The sequence below is a fragment of the Sus scrofa genome, chromosome 13, assembly GCF_000003025.6.
Source record: "Sus scrofa isolate TJ Tabasco breed Duroc chromosome 13, Sscrofa11.1, whole genome shotgun sequence".
Lineage (NCBI taxonomy): Eukaryota > Metazoa > Chordata > Mammalia > Artiodactyla > Suidae > Sus > Sus scrofa.
In genome coordinates this window covers 25,128,119-25,144,587 of record NC_010455.5, presented here as the reverse complement: position 1 = coordinate 25,144,587, position 16,469 = coordinate 25,128,119, and the positions used below count along the sequence as shown (strand labels likewise).

The window sequence follows — 16,469 nt, the reverse complement described above, 5'->3', positions numbered from 1 at the left end:
GACACTGTACACCCATAGGTGTCTGTAGAGGGCCACAGAGTAAGGCAGGAGGCAGGTGAGGGAGACCAGCGATGGACTCCCCATCAATCAGGTAAGAGGTGACCCACCTAGATCAGCCAGGGCAATGGGAATGGAGAGAGGGCTGAGGGGAGAAATGGTATGTGCAAGGTCAAAAGGTAAGATCAGCTGTGAATGGTTGGGTGCAGGAGTGGGTAGTGGGGAGAGTGGCTCTCACACTTCTGGCTGGAACGTCACACTACCCAAGATAGGATGAAGAGTAGGCCTGGGGGAAAGTGAGTTTTGGGACATGCTGAGTTTGGGGGACTTGTGGGAAGCCTTGGGGGTTGATCCTCCCTGACAATGGAGGCCCAGAGTGTGGTAAGCTCTGCACTGTGGTGGTTAGTTCCAGCTGTGGATGAGAGAGCGTGTCCATCTAACACAGCACTGGCTTTGACATCAAGGCAACCCTGAGGTCCTCAGGCGGGGGAGCCAGGCTGCACCTCCAGAGATGGCAGCTTCTGGAGAACTTGCAGGAGAAGCAATGGGGAGATTGTGTGCATGGCTGGAGGCCGGGAGATGAGCACTCTCAGAGGAGTATCTGCCCTTCCCTCTGGTCCCTGCCGTTGCACACAATGTCCCATTCCCTCCCCATCTTCTGCGTAGAGCCATCACCCAGAGGAAGGGAAGCCCGCTCCTGAGACAGTTCTCTGCCTGCCCTGAATCCCTGGGGATGCCTGTCAGGCAGCACTGGGCCTCTGGGGAACTTTGCTTTCTCTCCTCTGAGGCCCTGCAGAGCCATGGCTCTTAGTGGGAGACAGGAGGGCAGCATTCCCCCAAGGCCTGGAACTTCTTGGGGGCAGTATGTTGGCTCCAGAAGCCTCTGCTCTGGCAGAGAAGGAGGTGAGAGTGGCAGCCTTGCCTGGTGGTGGTTCACAGGTGAGTACTGGGAGAAGTGATCCACAGCTGCCCAGGAAAGAGAAACATACCAGACTGTGCCCTATATGGTCAAGTAAAGCAAAGATGGACAAAGTGATTCATTCTCCCTGAAAATCTTTTGAGGCACAAGACTGACCACGGGGTCCTCTGTTGTCAGGGACGTCATTTTTTCCACTCATCATACATCCTATGGACACGCCCCATCAAAACAGCACTTCTTTTTTTTTTGTCTTTTTTTTTTGTTGTTGTTGTTGTCGTTGCTATTTCTTGGGCCGCTCCTGTGGCATATGGAGGTTCCCAGGCTAGGGGTTGAATCGGAGCTGTAGCCACCAGCCTACGCCAGGGCCACAGCAACGCGAGATCCGAGCCGCATCTGCAACCTACACCACAGCTCACGGCAACGCCGGATCGTTAACCCACTGAGCAAGGGCAGGGACCGAACCCGCAACCTCATGGTTCCTAGTCGGATTCGTTAACCACTGCGCCACGACGGGAACTCCCAAAACAGCATTTCTTAACTGTATTTCTATCATGAGATCTCTCTGGGGTCTGATGTTAGGAAAGGTCTTTAATTCATTTCCAAGATTTCATCTTTGTGAAACTAGAGCTTTTTCAGTGTCCTGGAATCAGTCACCAATCTCTTTGAGAAGAGTGTTACAGTTAATGGTGCATCTGACTTTAGCCCAGGGTGGTGGGGCTGAAAATTTGTCTTCCAGTGTGGAATTCAGGGCAGATGCATCCATGTTGCCAACTCCCTTCCTCTTGGCTTTGACTTGAGCTTCCAGTTTGGTATTGTGATTAATTTTGCCTTAAAGCAGAATTTTTCAACCTTGGCACTGCTGACATTTTGGTCCTGATCTCTGTTCTCTGGGGCTATCCTGTGCATCGCAGGGTATTTAGCAGCAGCTCTGGCATTGAAATGTTTGCAGTGGTCCTCCTCTCCTAAGTTGTGACAACCCAAAACGTCTCCCAACATCGTCAAATACCCTTTGAAGGGCCAAATCTCCCTCACTTGACAACTACTGGTCGGCAGGAAAGCCTCTGGTTAGCGGTATCCGGCTCTTTCTACACAGTATGTGGAATCCAGGTCTGCTCTGAAATTTGTCCTATGAGAAAAGTAAGGCAGATACAGACACTCAGCTCCAAGCACCAGTCCTAATAATGGGAGAGCCTCCTTGTCATATTCATTGGGTGACCCAGATTTCAAAGCCTGGTACCCACTTCACCAAGGACACAGGAGAAGTCACAGATGCAGCATTAGAAAACTCTGAATACAAAATACCAAGTTTATCTTATTTCCAAGTTTCTTTCAGGCTTACTGAAGTCTCAGATTGATGCTGGCCTCTTTGCTGCCTGGGTAACATGTCTTTGCAAATTTCCTTTTTTTCCCTCCCACTTTACCTCCTCTATTAGCTTTTCTGTTATGCTTCATGGTTTCATTCTTTTAGTGATAAGCCTAAAAATTACAAAACACAGCCTTAACTTATCACAGTCTACCTTGAATTAGAACTTTTTACCATATCCTGAATAAGAAAGACCCTCACAATGACTTAAATCCATTTATCCCTTTTCTGAGTTTTGCACTTATTTTCACATATGTACTTGTACACATGTGTGGGGCAAATCTATAGTGTGGTTTTTTTTTGTTTGTTTTTTTTCTGTTTGTTTTTTGGCTGCACCCATGGCATGTGGAAGTTCCTGGGCTAGGGACTGAACCTGTGCCACCGCTGTGGCTGAAACATCAGATCTTTAGCCCGTTGCACCACTGGGAAATTTCTGGGGTAAACCTATTCTTGCCTTGAGCTGCTACCCTTCTCACTCAAGTCAGCTATTCCTACTAACCTCCTTCCACTGGTTGGAATTGGGTACCTGCCAGGGAGGAAGGAACTAGACCTAGAAGGAATTAAAGGGTTACTCCCACCTCCCAAACTGGAACCTCATGTAACCTCTAGCAGTTTCTGTGGGACTCCCGATCTCTGCTGGCTGGCCTTGCCCTCTGGCAGTTGGTTTCTTCTGGTTCCTATTTGCCTTGCTCTGCTCACCAGTGTTCTCTTGACTCCATCTGCTTGTGCTTGTGGCCTCTATGAAGCTGCCTAATAGAACTTTCTGTGATGACAGAAATGTTCTACTATCGGTGCTGTTCCAACAGTAATCACTCAGCACATGAAAAGAGAACTTGAAATATGGCTAGTACAGCTAAAAAACTGACTTTAAAATTTTAATTCATATAATTTTTTTTTCGTATTAAGGCTGCACCTGCAGCATATGGAAGTTCCCAGGCTAGGGGTTGATTGGAGCTTCAGCTGCTGCCGGCCTACACCACAACCACAGCAATACGGGATATGAGCCACATCTGTGACCTACATCAAAGCTTTTGGCTTAACCCACTGAGCAAGGCCAGGGATTGAACCTGCATCCTCATGGATGCTAATCAGACTCTTAACCTGCTAAGCTACAAAGGGAACTCCTAATTCAAGCAGTTTTAAATGGCCACACATAGCTAGTAGCTAACACACTGGCAGTTGCAGGCCTAGATTCTGGCCTGAGTCACTAGAAAATCCTTAGGCTTTCATACTCATGAATCACCTACACTCTCAGAATCAAGAGGAACTTCATCATCCATCCATCCATCCATCCATCCATTTCAGAGATTGCCACTTGTAACATACTCTCAGTTGCATGTAGAGAATACGGAAGTGAATCAGACACGAACCTAAGAAACCCACAGTCTGGAAGGAAGAGAGAGAGAAACAAACATGGCCCCATTACCTTCAACACAATATTCTTCCTGTTATGATTGGTAGACCTCAGAACAATGATAGGGACACAGAAATGGGCGTGGTCAGTTTCACTTGGGTTAGAATGGGTGGGTGGTCGGTCAGAGAGGACAGAGCTTTTGAGATCATTCCTGCAAAAAGCAAGAGGGCTATTTAGCAACGTTCTATTCTGTGCAGCTCTAAAGTTCCTGAAGTAGTTAATCTGAAGACCAAACTAGAGGTCTCTGGGGGTAAGGGATAGATTGAAGGGCAATTGATTGTTTTCAATGTCCTGCTTAGATAGTTGAATATTACTCAAATTTAACTTTTCCAAATATTCAAAATGTGAATAAGTGGATACGATTCCAGTAGAAAAGAAAATTAGTCTTTTCTAGAAGCCCTGGTTACTGTCAAAAGAAAGGAAAAGGATGACTAAAGACAGGTTCTTTTTTTTTTTTTTTTTTAACAAATGGGCCTTTCTGACTTTTAGAGAAGAGGAAAATAAAACACTGAAGTTTCAGTCACCCTTTTTTTGTCTCATAAACACTTGATTCTGTTAAAAGGAATTTTAAAAAATCTCCATGATTCAAATTATCTTTTAAAAGTAAGTCAAGCAACAAAAATTCTAAGATATCAGAAGAATGAAAGCTGTGCTTACTGAAGAAGCGCCATAGTACCATGTGGGCCCTCTGCAGCATTTTGTCTGTTCCAGCATGCCCCATCCTTGCTCTTGGGAACTGCACATCCTCAACTCCAAGGAAATGACCTGGGTGCATGTGGGGTGTGTGTGTGTGTTGACAGTTACAAGATTCTAACCGTTTGCTGGGGGAATCATGTGACCCGAGCAAAACCAATCAGGATCTCAATCTGAGGCTTTTCAGTTGGAATTGGAGAAGAGGCCCTTTCCAGGGGTTATGGACCAGAAAGGAGTTGAAGTTCAGGAAGAAAGTGGCCTTATTCCCAGCCACCCAGAGAAAGACTATCTGCCAAGCAAGAACAAGCCAAGCAGATATAAGCAAAGTAGAGAGAGACAGAGAGTTCTGGTTTTGTTTTTCATCCCTAAAAGGATACGTAAAAATAAGTTCTGAATGTCTCAAAAGGATTAGGGAAAATAGGTCAGTTAGGAGAATCCAAATGTAAATGGTTCACTGGGAACACTCGGTGCGGTAGAGCTTGAACCAGGAGATATTTTTCTCCTATTCATTGTTGAGCTCTGTGATACCTGCTTTTTGTGATCTTTAATTTATCTTGGCAGATTCCATAACTTCCAGGCTACTTGCAATGATTACATTCAGCCAGGTCCTGATAAAAACACCACTCTTCTATCCGATGCCATGATCTCTCCTCTGCCAATGCTGCCTAGACTTGCGGCTCAGAGGACTTGTATGGAGAGGAAACATGGCCTCCCTTTCCCTTATTCCCCCTCCCTCGTCTTTCTAGCTGGTCTACACTGGGGCAGTGGGGGAGGGATGGGAACAACTTACATGACTCTCAGGTGGTGAGGTGGCCTTGACTTCTCTCTGGTTCAGTATGGTCTGTCTGAAGCTTCAAGTCTTTTCTGATGTGGCCATCTCTGTGTGGTTTTCTTGGGGGCTGTGCTGTTTCATCCCATTTTTCTCCATTGCTGAAGACTTCAGGGGTGGCCATGCCTCTGGTCAGCCCCCCTGGCAGTTCAGGTCCCCATGCCCTTTTTGAAGGTCACCTCCTCTCTTGGCTTGGGAACACATGGGTAGCTTCACAGTTCCTGTCTCCCCCTCTTACTGCCATGTTCCTTCTGCTTCTCTTTTTCTTCCTGGACACTCATCGCATGAGCCTCTTCTAAGCCTCCTATCTCCAGGTAAGATGAGGATGTTCACACCTTCCAGAGACATTCACGAGTCTCCTCCCACACCCTCCAAACAGGTTCACAGCCCCTGTCCCTCAGATTTGCCATCCAGGACATGGCACCTGTTATCACATGCACGTATGGCTCTCAGCTTAACGATTTTTCTACAAAGTATGCTAGGCAGGCTGGAAGTGCTAGAGAGCTAGGGTCCTAGGTGACTTCCGCCAACAGGTGGGTGGAAGCTGGAGGACAAAGACCCCAAGTCTTTGCCCCTCAAGTGGAACAGCTTAGAGGTGTTTGGCAAACAGTGCCATGCTGTTTGCCTGAAGCCGCCACGGGGATTGGATCTCTTCTCATGCACAGCGGTAAGTGGCTAGATTAACACGTTCCTTTTTTTCTTTTTTTACCCCCCCAAAAAAAGGGTTGATGGGGCATGGGGGGCCAGCCTAGGCCAGGAGGCCTCTCACTGCACAGCTTGTTCACTGGCACTGCTTCCTGAGTCCTGCAGCTTCATGACATCGGGCAGCTCAGGTGTGCGGGAGAAGGGCTCTCTGCACAGAGCCTCAAACTTTCATTTGTCTGCAAAGCGAGCTCCACCGCGGCTAAGGCCTGAGGCTGTGCTGTCTGGCTGGCGAAGCCACACTCGCCCAGTGTCTTGCTTCCAGAAGCTGGTCGTCTGGTGGAGGATGCCCTGAACGAGGCGCTTCAGCTGGAACGTTGTGCTCAACACCTTCGCTTCTGTGAAGATAGCAGTCTTGCGTCCCTAGATCGCGAACAACACGCGCATGTGTTGCCTCTTTCCCTGAATGTGCAGGTGCAGCCAATCTCGGCCCCCGTGCCTTTTCTCCAGGGCAGCCCTTCCTCCAGGGTAACAGGCTGACTCTGTGCCTTTCCCGGTTTGTTCCCAGGCTAGGGGTTGAATCAGAGCTGCAGCTGCCGGCCTACGCTACAGGAACACCAGATCCAAGCCCATCTGTGACCTGGAAGCTCAGCTTGGAGCCAGCATTCCCTCCTTCCACTGGCATGGCTTTTACTTATTTATTTATTTTGCTTTTTATGGCTGCACCTGCAGCATATGTAAGTTCCCAGGCTAGGGGTCGAATTGGAGCTACAGCTGCCAGCTCACACCACAGCAACTCGGGATCTGAGATGAGTCTGTGACCTACAGCACAACTCGTGGCAATGCTGGATACCTGGCCTACCCAGGGATCAAACCCAAATTCTCATGGATACTGCTCAGATTCATTTCCCTTGCTCCACAACGGGAACTCCAGGCCACAGCTTTTAGATGCTGATTTACTCTTTTAGTTTTTTGTCATTCTGTTTGCTGCCCTTTCACTCCAGATTTTTCCTTTTTTCCCAGTTCTTGAAGAGAATTGCTGCCTCTGCCTTGAAAGCCAAATCTGTCTTGCGTGGAGTGGGCCTTGGTAAATGCCACCAGGGCCACTCCCTGGCATAGAGCGTCCATCACAGAAATGGCACCAGTCAGTAATCATTGCCCTGGAGCAGATGCTTTGTGGGTGGGCACGACAGTGGGTGGTCTAGGCAAAGGGAAGGATAGTGCAGGAAATGGGGAAATTGGTGTGGGGCTATTTGTTCCTTTACAGTCGCACATTCAAGTCCAACATCATTGTCATTTCAGTGAAGTCTCCTTGTCTGACTGGCTGATTGTTCTGAGAGATAATTAAACAGTCCTTAAAGCAGGGACAATCAATACAAGGGTTGCTTCTGAATGGAGATGACAAGAGTACCAAGTATTTGGAGATATAAGTCCTTTCCCACGGGGGCTGTACATCTTGCAAAGAGGGGATGCCCAGGCTAGGTGGTGCAGGTTCTAATGGTTGCCAATGTGCTTTTCCTAGATAAGTGACCGGTGGACCTTTTGTCTCATCTGGTGGGCTAAAAGGAAATTGAGCTGCCAAGCCATATGAAGCTCCTGCTAGAGATTTGAAAGAAGATGAATGGTACTTAAGTAACAATAAGACCGTGAAATCAAACCATTAAAAAACAATTTCGAGACCAGTCAACTTCCCTCACCTTCTTTTCACTGTGATAAAGCCCCCCAAAGTTATTGGATGGTTCTTTTGATCTTGCTCAGGTTGGTGTGTTGACTCTCTCACCACTTCCCCTGGTGGCAGCGAGGTGCTCCTTGCTTGAAAAAAAATGTAAGATGGGGAAAGGAGAAACCTCAGTTCCTTCTGCCTATTTTTTCTAGTTGTTTTCCAGCTTTGGGGAGAAAGCTGGGGTTCTTTTTTTTTTTTCAGCCACACCTGCAGCATATGGAATTTCCTGGGCTAGGAGTTGAATTGGAGCTCTGTGGGCTACACCACAATCATGGCAACACCAGACCTACACCGCAGCTTGTGGTAATGCCAGTCCTTAACCCACTGAGCAAGGCCAGGGATCGAACCCACCTTTTCACAGACATTATGTCAGGTTCTTAACCCTCTGAACCACAACGGGAATTCCAAAGCTGGGATTCTTGAAGCTGAAGTCACCAAGGTTGGCTGCAGGCATACGTAGGAGAGAGAGAGAGTCTCACTAGGCTTAATTTTCTTTGATTTTAAAAACTTCTTCCATCCAACCTGAGCTCTCTCACTTTCTACCCCAGAAATTGAGATCAGAGAAATTGAGGTCCAAAAGGAATTTGTATGGGTTTCTGGCCCATGGAGCAATATGCCTTTAAATTTAGAGGTGGTGCTGGTGGTGGGTTGTCACCTACGATGACAGATTTCTTCTTTTATCTCAAAAACCCAACTTCCCAATTTTTAGTTCTTAAAAATTAATTATACTAGTAACAAAGAAATGCATCCTCCTTGTGAAAAATTAAAACACTTTGGAAAGATTAAAGGCCAGTTTGAGGAACAGTGCCCACCCCCCACCTGTCACCAAAGAGGTAATAGCTATTGCAACAAGGTGTGTATCCCTCCAGTGCTTGTTCTACTCATTAACATGCATGTTATATATTTATGTCCCTATAGAAACTACAAGGAAGGTGTGTTTAAATTTATTAAAGCCATCCTGTTTTGTATACTATTCTACAATTTGTTTTTCCACTTGACACGGTCCTTTAGGTTGGAAGGACTGAACTCAGAGCCATCTGTCTGGTCACACAGCTGGGAGGGCATGAGGAAGGCTGAAACTCAGCCCTTCTCTGCTAGCTTAGCCCAAAGGGAGGGCTGCCTTTCTCTAACTGGTTTACCCAGAGAGGACTATCTTTTTTTAATTCATTCAAAGATACAGTATGTGATGTGGTGATCCTGGATGGATCCTCTATGCTCTATTTAATTGCTTTGTAGTAGTCCCTGGTATGGATATATTGTTTTGATGTGCATCCCCATGGTCGGTCATCTAAGTTTTTTCTAGTTTCTTGTGATCATAGGCAATGCTGCCATGGAGTGTTTTATTTTTTTTGTGCCCACATACAGGCATTTCCCTAGAGAAGCAGTGAACTCCTGACTCATAGGGTTGTGCATTTTTAATTCTACTAGATAATATCAAATTGTCCTCTGAAGGGCCCCACCAATATGCAGTTCCACCAGCATATTGACTTCATAAGTGACTTCCACTCGCCTTCCCCTTCTTAACATGCATCTGGACGACCTGACAGCTCTGGGTTTGTTCCCAGCCTAATGCCTCATTTTGCTCCTGGTTTGTTCATCAACTTGATCTCAACCTTGGCTCTCTGGCCATCCGCGTCTCCTGTGCCTTGATCCTGACAAAGAGCATCTGTTCTCATGCTGGCCTGAATTCCAGCTGACAAGTGGGCAAGTAAACAGTTCTGATAAAACCCAGCTGTGTGACCACAGGCCAGGCCTCAGTTTCCCCACCTGTACCTCAAAGGAGCTGGAATCCAGGAATTCCAGGATACTAGCTCTCAAGCTCTGGCCTGAGCAGGACTAAAAAATTTCACTTTAACCAGGTGTTCTTGCCTGCATCAGTTAACCTCTGTTTGGTCCAGTTGGAATGCTTTACTGCAAGTGCACACAGTCAGACATGAGTCATTTGAAAAGGTAATGGGTAGGTATGGATTTTATTGCTCTAATAAATTATATCACTATTCGCTTCTGTGTTTTCATAGGTGGGGATGGGTGATGAAGGAAGGACCTGTTGGTCTGCCCATGCTCTCAACCATGCAGCAAATATTTCTCAATTAAATTGGAGTTACTTTCACCTCTGCAGCCACTTCTTTCTTGCTCTTCAGGCCAGACCTTCCCCATTCATCCTGCAAATATTCATTAAGCACTTGCAACATCCCCTGTTCCATGGCCACTTTTAGAAGGGGTGAGGGTGGGAGATGCAGGAAGGGGAAAAGTGCTTTTATGAGATGCCTGCTCTCATGACTTAGTTCACTGCTACTTAATAGAACTGTCTGAGATGATGAAGGGTCCTCTAAAATGTGTGTTGTCCAATATGGACACACTGAAGGGCCTTGGACCACTTGCTACAGAAGGTGTGCTTGGGATCCCTGTGCTAACGTGTAATGAATGTAAGGAAACAATCCAGTGCTGGGAACTTTGCAGCAGACACTCCAGAACCCGGTCCTCTCTGCTTTCAGTCTTAGTCTGTAGAGAACTGTATTAAGGAACAAAGGACATAGCATGTATAGGCCTTGGCACAGGGCCTAGCCCACTGTAGATGGCCAACTGGAATATTCTCTTCCCTCTGCTGTGTCATCCTGGTTCTCAAGTCTCTTGCATGCCTCAGACTAGCAGAAGCTTCCACTATGAAGAGGCGGGACTCAGGGAGCAGAGCCTACGCTTCTGGGAGGGAGGGGCTGGCCAAAGAGGCACCTCCCCCTTCAAAGACTTCCAGAGCCTCAGACTCTGATTCACCCAGGTGAGTTGCACAATTTTATGGACGCCACAAATTATATCACTCCCACTGTGGGGATTTTCAAGGGTGGGAATTTGCCTTTTCCACTATTGCCTACCTAGACAGGTGCTGGAAAATAATAGGTGCTCAGTGAAAAGTGGTGGGTGGATTAATCACCCAAGGTCATACAGTTTGAGTGGCAGCCAAGAGCTATGAGTTTTAGATACCCCATCCCTCAAGACACACACACCCACACACACCCCCAGCTCTGTTCCTTGAAAACGCAAGGACTTTGGGATGGCCAGCTAGATTTGATGCTTGGCTTTGTTGTCTGGCTCTGTGATCTTGGCAAATGCTGACTCTGCTTGGGGTCTTAATTTCCCCATCTGTCCCATGGAATTCTGGGACCTGAATATATGTATGAGCTGCTTTTGCTGGGCAGGTCCCGGGGCTGGCATAGGTGTTAAGGACACACTTCCCAGGCTGGGGTTTGTCCAGGCTGGTCATTCGTCCTCCCCCTACCACCCCCTGCCCCCTCTCCATGCAGCGGAGCTTACAGTTGGCTTCCTGTGGCTCCGACAACAGGCGGGCGGTGTTCTCCTTCCCTTCCCTGACCTCACCCAGCAAGCACTCCAGAGGCGGTCAAAGCAAACAGGACTTGCACGACCTAGCCAGGAAATCCAGAACAAAGGAGGGCTTCTTTTATCAGCTGTTTCCTTTTGTCAGAAGATAAATTGTGAGAGTAATAACTTAAAAAAAAAATGGAACAGAAGAGAAATGAAATCAGGTATATTCTACTTTGATAAATTTGAGTAATTTTGTTTATTTTTCATTAGATGTGTATATGATTATCATGTGTCAGGTATGTGAAGCTGGGGCTGTTTCATGCTGTACAGGACATGGAATTTGACTGAGAAGAGTTCAGTGCCCAGTGGAGGAGATTAGAAATAAGAATCCAGACAGGATTACAGTAGAGTATGACAAGGGGTCACTGGCTTTGTCATTACCATGTCCCTACCGCCTAGAATTCGGTGGGTATGTCATCACTGAGTGAATAAATAAGTGAATGAGGAAAAGTCCCTAGGATGGGTGCCTAATCCAGAATCCAGGCTACTTGTTAGAAATGAGAGACCAGAAGACTTGAAGAAAGGGCAGGAGTTAGCAAGGCAGAAGGGGATGGGGTTTTGCAGCTGAGGGAGCAGCATCTGGTGAAATATGAGGGCTTTGGGTGAACTCAAGCCTCTAAAGTTGCCAATAATGGACCATTTTTGACAACAGTGTCATATGGTTCAACCAAATAGTTAAAGTGTCACTAAACTGTCAGGGATAAGATCATGTGGGGCCTTATGAGCCATGTAAAGAGATTCGGTTTTCTCCCAAGGTCATGGAGAAGCAATGAGGTTTTCTGTTTTGTCCCCCCCAAAATAAAACTATTTTTTTTTGCTATGGGTATATAACCAATATATGTTATTATGTTAAAAATTTGTATCATAACAAGAGTCTAAAGAAGAAAGATAATGATCATCTTTGATCTCACACCCAGGCAACCATGGCCAATTTGAAGACAGAGTCACAACAGTGTGGCGGGCCTCTCCCAGACTTTTCTCTCAAGTTGTACATGTGAAGAGGAGCAGGGCAGGAAGCTGCTATTTGAAAGTTGCCAGTGGCCTCTGTGTCTAACCAAGGAGGCTGTAGGTTGCCATGGAAAAATTCGTTTTTGTGAGCAATCAGAGTGGGAGAAAGATACAGCAGGACTTTTTTTTTTTTTTTTTTTTTTTTTTTTTTTTTTTTAATGGCTGCATCCACAGCATATGAAAGTTCCTGGACCAGGAATAGAATCTGCCTTAGCCAAGGATCCTTTAACCCACTGCACCAGACCAGGAATCGAACCTATGCCTCAACAGCATCCCAAGCCACTGTAGTCGAATTCTTAATCCACTGCACCACAGCGGGAACTCAGAGGGAGGGCTTTTTTTGACTTTGCTGTTGCATCTCCTCATACTTGCCTCATGTGAGGTTGCTCAGGACAAGGTGGGCACATTTAGTCAATGTCAAGAAGCGCTCTGGGAGACAGGGCATAGAGATCTGACATCTCTAAAACAATTAAACCTAAACCAAACCCCCAAACACTGGAAATTTGAAAAATAAAGAAAAATTCTAGAAAGAAAACGATGATCTGTAGTCCTACCTTGCAGAATCCCAGTATTGACATTTATGATATATTTATTCTAATCCTTTTTCTCTCTATATTGTGTTCACTTATACAGTGATAAATCAAATCAGACTAATTTTGGTAAATATTCACTCTTTGGTATCTGCATGTGCATGTATTCATATATGTACACCCGGGAGTTCCCACTGTGGCTCAGCAGAAATGAATCTGACTAGTATCCATGAGGACGCAGGTTGGATCCCTGGCCTCCTTCAGTGGCTTAAGGATCCGGTGTTGCCATCGCTGTGGTGTAGGTTGCACGGTGGCTCGGATCTCATGTTGTTGTGGCTGTGGCGACCGCCAGCAGCTTCAGCTCCCATTTGACCCCTAGCTTGGGAACTTTCATATGCTGCAGGTTCAGTCCTAAAAAGCAAAAATAAATAAATAAATAAAAAGACATGTACACCCCACATCCCAACCCCTCACACCCATATATGCCTATAGAAAATTGGTAATATTTTGTGTCCCTCTCCCTTTTGCAACTTTATTACTATAATTAATTTTTTTGGCTGCACCTGCATCATATTCAAGTTTCCAGGCCAGGGATCAAACCTGAGCCACAAACTGGATCCTTAATAACTAAGCCACCAGGGAACTCCTGCCATTTATTTCGTAACTCTAGGTTGGGGACTTTCTGTTGTGGCTCAGTGGTAATGAATCTGACTAGTATCCATGAGGGTGTAGGTTCAATCCCTGGCCTCACTCAGTGGGTTAAGGATCCTGTGTTTCTTTGGCTGTGCTATAGGCTGGCAACTGTAGCTCAAATTTTCAGATTTGACCTCTAGCCTGGGAACTTCCACATGCAGTGGATGCTACCCTTAAAAAAGGCAAAAAACAAAACAAAAACAAAAACTCTAGCTTGAAAATTCCAGAAGGGATTCTGTTATCCTGAAATAGTCCTTCATAACTCTTTGATGATATGCCCTTAACTCCAAGAAGGTCTTTTATTTCTTGACACTGGTGAATTGGAGCCACTGTTGGTATCTCTTCAAAATTGGAGCCTCCTCCTTTTTATGTTATTGGAGCTTCCTTCTTTTTATGTTATGTTTCTTATCTTCTTTACCAAAGGTGGGCATAACTGACATTTATGGAGCAACAAGTCAAGACCTTTAGCTTTTAAAATTGGTAAGTGGTCTACAGGCACTTCTCTGCCTCTGTCTAGCTTCCACGGAACTTGGATGGTGGCAAGGCTATCCGCACAGAGCCCAAACTTGCCACCCAGAGCGGAGACTGAACAGCTGAAATTGATCAAGTGAGGCTTGTTTATTAGACAGCCCCTGCACCTCTCCCAGTCCAGACCCACTACTACCACCCTTTTCCCCAGCCCCCTCCTTAGTGTTCCAGCACTGCTGCCTCTCCATGATGAGGGGACGCTTCAGCCCTCAGGCCTCAGCCCTCCCTACACAGGCCATGGAGAAGAAAAAATTATGGAGACTTGTGACATCTCACTGATGCACTGAGTCCAATCTATCTTTGCTTCCATATTTCTCTTGGGGACAGGCTTCACCTTGTGGAGACCTTCCAGTTGTATCTATAAGTTAAGGGCTCACCTGCCCTGCCTCCAGGGTCCTGGTGGGTTTCCTTGCAGTCCCCTCAGTTTCTGTGCATTCCTTTTTTGTTGTCTTGGGACTCAAGTTCTTCCTCTGTATCATCTCATATTCATTTTATTAATGAGGAGAACTGGGGGATTCCCTGTGGACTGGCAATCACAACTCCAGCCTTGATAACAACACTTTCTTTGTGGTTTTTTTTTTTTTTTCTTTTCTCTCCTACTTTCCATAATGAGCTGTCCAGGCTCTTGGATGAAAGACATTTTTACTCTTTAATATAATTTTTTTTTTCTTTCTAGGGCTGCACCTGTGGCATATGGAAGTTTCTGGGCTAGGAGTTGAATTGGAGCTGCAGTTGCAGGCCTACACCACACCCACAGCAACACAGGATCTGAGCTGCATCTGCAACCTACACTGCAGCTTGCAGAAATGCCAGATCCTTAACCCACTAATGGGGGGGCAAGGGCTCAAACATGTGTCCTCACAGACGGTATGGTGGGTTCTTAACCTACTGAGCCACAATGGGAACTCCCTATTAATAACCACTCAAAGTAACAATAAAGCAACAATAGCTTACATTTATTGAGTGCTTACTATGCACCAGGCATTGTTTCAGGTACATTATACGTATGATCTCTTTTAACCCTAATAACTATCCCTATTCTACAGATGAGAAAAATTAGGCACAGAAAATTTAATAGTTTCCTGAAGTGCTAGAACCTAGATAGTAACCCAGATTAAGAGCCATGAGAATACACTGTTTTTAAAAATACCCACATATCCCATTGGCCCACTTCGCAGAGCCTGCTTACGTGGTCTTGGGCAATCAGATACTGTTTGTCCTGAGGACATGAATGATTACATATGTCCTCTTGAAGGCTCTGTGTCAATAGTTTTGTTGTTGTTGTTGTTGTTGTTGTTCACGTCTACATTGGCTAGAGCTGCTTCTATAGGTTCTCGGGGGAATGCTTTATCAGGAGTCAGCTACCCCTTCCCCAAGCCTGAGCAGTGCTCTCTGGAATGCCTTCCTGATGGCAGCCCCTTCTTTGTGTTCCCGATGCCTTGCCCTAGCACACAGGTGAGTCCACAAAAGGCTCGGGCCTTGGGCTAGAGGCAGGAATCTGCATGTATCAGCCAGGAGCTGATCCTCTGTTTCAAAGGTGTATTTGGAGGCAGGCATGGCCATCAACTTCTAAACACCTGGGGCAGCTACAAAGGCCCATGGTCTTGGATGTCAGTGTCACGTTCCTGCTGGCAAGTCTTGTCCCGATATCTCTCCCAGGGACTCCCTTCAGTCACCTGCCTGGGTTTCCTACAGCCTTCTTGACCCCAATGATATCATGTGCTAGGATCAGTCTCCCTGAACGGCTCTACCTGTAATTTCATGGTCATTCTTACTGGTGTAAATGACGACGGTAGAAAAATAACCCATGTGCAGCATGACTCTGGTGAGGTGGGTTGGCCTCAGTGACAGAGGTGTGGGTTATGGTCAGAGTGAGGCTCACCAGAATGTATACCAACCCAGTGCCCCCTTTCAGAATCCTAGGCCTCCTGGAATCAAGAGAACTTCCTGTAGTAATGGTATTACCACGGTTCCTGCCACGCTGCTGTGGGACCACTCCTTTCTTCCACCCACCAGCTGAATGAGTTAGAAGGCAGTGGTGTCCCTTCTCACCTGCTGGAAGTGATAACCAGAGATCAGAAGGCAGAGGGTGAGAAGCTCCCCTGAAGGCAGAGGAAGAGTGGACATGGGGAGTTTGGTCCCTGAGGGGGGCTGGTCAGCCATTGGTATGCAGAGATTTTGAGCCCCAAAGCCTGTCCAGGGGGTGCTGGACCAGAGGCTCAGAACTACAGACAGCACCTGACAGGCTAAGCGAGGAGGCCTTCGAATGGCCCAATAACCCTGGAAGAGGCTCCACCTCACTCACGCTTTTTAAAGATCAGGTTGGCAAATATGAAAATGATTGATAACATTGAGTATTGGTGAGCACATGAAGAAAACGACACTCTCATACATTGCTGGGGAAGCATAAATGACCATGGGTCCACAATCCATTATCCAAAACTTTTGGGGACAGAAGTTGGAATTTAGAATTTCTCAGATTTTTGAAAAGCAACACGGTGTATAAATTGTATATTATATTCTCTGCAGAAACTAGGGGAATACACATGCTTACGTGTCTGCATGAAAGGCACAGATATTCATACTAAGTGGGATAAATAAAGGCTGTAAATAGCCTCATGTGTCTGTTCAGGACAGGGTCTGCCACCAAATGAGTTTAGTTATTAAACTTATTAAAGCATTTTCAGTTTTCAGAGTTTTGTGGATAAGGGATTACACACCTTGTGGTCTTCCTGGAGGGCAATTTGACAAC

The 16,469-nt window shown here is 46.2% G+C and overlaps 1 pseudogene; it reads right to left on the bottom strand.

Moving 5' to 3' along the window:
• LOC110256269 lies at window positions 5,134–9,784 on the bottom strand (annotated as a pseudogene).